The sequence below is a fragment of the Trichosurus vulpecula genome, chromosome 4 (genome assembly GCF_011100635.1).
Source record: "Trichosurus vulpecula isolate mTriVul1 chromosome 4, mTriVul1.pri, whole genome shotgun sequence".
NCBI lineage: Eukaryota > Metazoa > Chordata > Mammalia > Diprotodontia > Phalangeridae > Trichosurus > Trichosurus vulpecula.
In genome coordinates this window covers 255,344,828-255,348,880 of record NC_050576.1, presented here as the reverse complement: position 1 = coordinate 255,348,880, position 4,053 = coordinate 255,344,828, and the positions used below count along the sequence as shown (strand labels likewise).

Genomic DNA, 4,053 nt, shown 5'->3' with positions numbered 1-4,053 from the left:
ACCAGAGCTGAATAGAAAATGAGACTTTCAAATACAAGAATCAAGAGAAGCATGAAAAGGTAAACAAGAAAGAGAATTCATAAGGGACTTACTAAAGTTGAACTTTTTTGTTTACATTCCTACATAGAAAGATGATGTGTGCAATTCATGAGACTTTCTCAGTACTAGGGTAGTTGAGGGGAATACACACACACACACACACACACACACACAGAGAAAGAGACCAAGGGCACAGGGTGAGTTGAATATGATGGGATGATATCTTAAAAAATGAAATAAATTTAAGTGGTGAGAGAGGAATATATTGAGAGAGGGAGAAAGGGGGTGATAGAATGGGGTAAATTATCCCACATAAAAGTGGCAAGAAAAAGCAGTCCTGTTGGAAGGGAAGAGGGGGCAGGTAAGGGGGAATGAGTGAATCTTACTCTCATTGGACTCAACCTGAGGAGGGAATAACATACACACTCAAATGGGTATCTTACTCCACAGGAAAGACAGGGGAAGGGGATAAAAAAGGGGGATGATAGAAGGGAGGGCAGATGGGGGAGGAGGTAATTAAAAGCAAACACTTTTGAAAAGGGACAGGGTCAATGGAGAAAATTGAATAAAGGGGAACAGGATAGGATGGAAGGAAATATAGTTAGCCTTTCACAACATGAGCATTGTGGAAGTATTTTATATAATGATACAGGTGTGATCTATGTTGAATTGCTTGCCTTCCTAGGGAGGGTGGGTGGGAAGGGAAGAGGGGAGAGAATTTGGAACTCAAAGTCTTAAAAGTAGGTACTCAAAAAAAGTTGTTTTTTGCATGCAGCTGGGAAACAAGATACATAGGGAATGGGGCATATAAATCTATCCTGCCCTACAAGAAAGTAAGGGGAAAGGGGATGGGGGAGGGAGTGTGGTGACAGAAGGGAGGACTGACTGGGGAACGAGGCAATCAGAATATATGCCATCTTGGAATGGGGGGAGGGTAGAAATGGGGAGAAAATTTGTAACTCAAAATCTTGTGGAAATCAATGTTGAAAACTAAAATATTAAATAAAAATGATTTTTAAAAAGAACAAGGAATACTCGAGAGATAACCTGAGCGCTTCAGGCATATTTTGTTGTTGTTCAGTCATTTCCATCCTATCTGACTCTTTCTGATCCTATTTGGGGTTTTCTTGACAAAGATACTGGACTGGTTTGCCATTTCATTCTCCAGCTCATTTGACAGATGAGGAAACTGAGGAAAACAGGATTAAGTGACTTGCCCTATGACAGCTAGGAAGTGTCTGAGACCTGATATCAAAATACTTAGATAAAGGCCTTTAACACATTTAGTGTGTTTTATGGGAGTAAATGGAGGTGCACAATATAGGATGACCTGTATAGTTTAGGATCTGAACGTGTGGACAGAAAGCCAGGAGATCACAGATCCATCAAAATCACTGAGGAAATTTAGGAGAATCTTGGCAATCCTACATGGTACATATAGTAATACTACTCTATTGGATGAAATTTTCACTTGACTAAATAACCACATTATTAAACTACTGTGGACAAATAGGTGCTTCCCTTCCCCTAGAACCAGACCAAAAAAATAGTAGGGAAAGTGGGAGACTTCATCTTGTAAATTTCTTCTGATAAAGCTTTATCAGACAAAAAACATCGATCTTCTAGTGATTTCTATGCCTCAATTAACTTGACATCTTAAAGAATCTAGTAAAAATCATCTACACACAGTAGGAACCCAGTCAATGCTAGTTGACCAATCATGATCAACTAAGAAGAAAAATTAGATAATTTAAACTGTGTTAACTGAAAGTCTGATTTTCCTAGTCTCTTGTGTTTTGAGTCACTGAGTATTTTATTCTACTTGAAAGTAAGAAGCAATGTCTTTTTTTCCAACACTGAGGTTCAATTCAGATCCACGGACCTCCTGAAGAATTGAGCCCTATTCAATTCAATTTAACATACATTTATTAAACACATACTACATCCAAAACACCATGCCACATATAACCTTGAGGCATAATTTATGATGGCTGACTAGATAAATTTTAGCAAGCCTCATGCATTCAGTCACTCTCCAAGCAAATATACAGAGATCAGGAGGCTCCTGTGGCTGAATATGACTGTAATACCACAATCCTGTCTTTCCATTTCACTTCTGTAGATGAGGGTACGACAGCAAAGGCTCCTCATGGGGAAACAGTCCACCAGAGAGCAAGAGAATGTCCTGTTAAAAAGAGACCCCCAAATTATACATAAATGCCCTTGAAGGTGAATCATATCAACAAAGTATATTTCATATTTGAGTCAGAAAAGGATTCTTGAGGTGGAAATTATTCTATTGCAATGTCTTCAAAAGAAGATGAATAATGTTTTGGATAGTATGAGCAGGATTACTTGTGTCTACCATTACTATGACTTCCACAAGCCTTTAAAGATGGTCATACTCTATAAGCTACATAGATTTAAAGTGAGTATTTTGGCCAACTCAAAAACAACCATTTTTCTACCTTGGTGTAAAAATAAGCTGAGGCCAGGCAACTTGAGGAAGTATGTCAAGTAAAATTTTTAAAAATACTTAATGACTATCAAGATAATCAGACACTATACCTGCTGTGTGTACTACATATCACTAGAGATACCCACTTACCCAATGTCCAAATGCCATCTTGGTTACTGATTTAAAAAATAGGATTCAGGAGAAAGAAGCGAAAGGGATTTTTTAGGCCTGAAGTTTCTTCATCTTTTGAAATATAAATAAAATGAGTATCTCAATCCTTTGGGTTATACAAAGAGGGCATGGCAAGGTAGTATGCTGTAGTGGACAGAACACTATGATTCAAATCAAGCCTCTGATATTTACTAGTTGTGTTGTCATGGGAAAATTATGTAATCTCTCTGACCCTCAGTTTCTTTGCCTGTAAAAAAGGAAGATAGTAGCTACCTCACACGGTTCTTATGAGGATCAAAGGGGATAAAGTATATAAAAGTATTTTGCAAACTTTAAGATGCTCTGGAAATGTCAGCAATTATTGGTAATAGCTCATATTCAGAGGGATAGGATATGTAATTATGAAAATAATATGCCATTGGATCAAGAACAGTGGCAAAGCACATATAAAAAGTTACACAAATAAGTATGTACATTAACAAAACATATGCAAAAGAATAAATTGTTAAAGGAGGAGGAAAAGTTTAAATAATATTCTATCCTAGAGTCAACCTGGAGCCACTGGAGTTTGAGTATGGAAATGGTGCAGTCCAACCTACACATTAAGAGAATCCATCTTGCAACTGTGGAGGATAGACTGGTGAAAGGTAATAAGGGCCTGAATGAAGGTGGTAGCTGTATGAGCAGAGAGAAGGAGATGGATTCAGGAGATGATGTGGAGGTAAAAATGGTAAGATTTGATCAGGGAAGGGATATGGGGAGGAGTGAGGGGAACCGAAGGGTTGAGGATGACATTGATACTAGGAGAGACTGGACAGATTACAGGGACTTCAAGAGAAACTGGGAAGTTTTGAGGAAGGATAGGTTTAAGAAATACTAAAATGAGATCTGCAAAGGATATCAAAACCCATCCATGCAAGCCCATCATAAGAGAATTACTCTGTCCCACTCAAAATGGATAAGGCAGAGAGATAGTATTCTTATTTACCAGTTATGGCCCCAGTGCACAAAGCCTTACCTTCAAGGGATGCCTGCAACATCCACAAGGTGATTTTTCCTAACAACATCTGTATAACTGCTGTGGCAGTCAATACACATTTATTAAGCTATGTACCAGGAACTGAACTGAGTGTTGAGGATTCAAAGAAAGGCAAAAGATAGTCCCTACCCTTGATGAGCTAATGGTGCTTGTGTATTATTTAAATTACAATTTTGCCCTAACGGGTTCATGTTAGTTGAGAAGGGTGAGAAAGTTGGGAACTTACCCATCAGAGGGAGAAGCAGAATGGGGGAGTGTTAGGAGATAACCTTAGGTGTGTTTGTATTGGAGATAGGTGTCATAGCTGGCTATCACAGACAGGACAGGATACAATCCATCTTACTAT

General features: G+C 38.4%; 1 pseudogene; it reads left to right on the top strand.

The window, feature by feature from the left end:
* The first annotated feature begins 3,248 nt into the window (after nucleotides 1-3,248).
* Nucleotides 3,249-4,053, top strand: part of LOC118847070 — a 20,596-nt pseudogene continuing 19,791 nt past the window's right edge.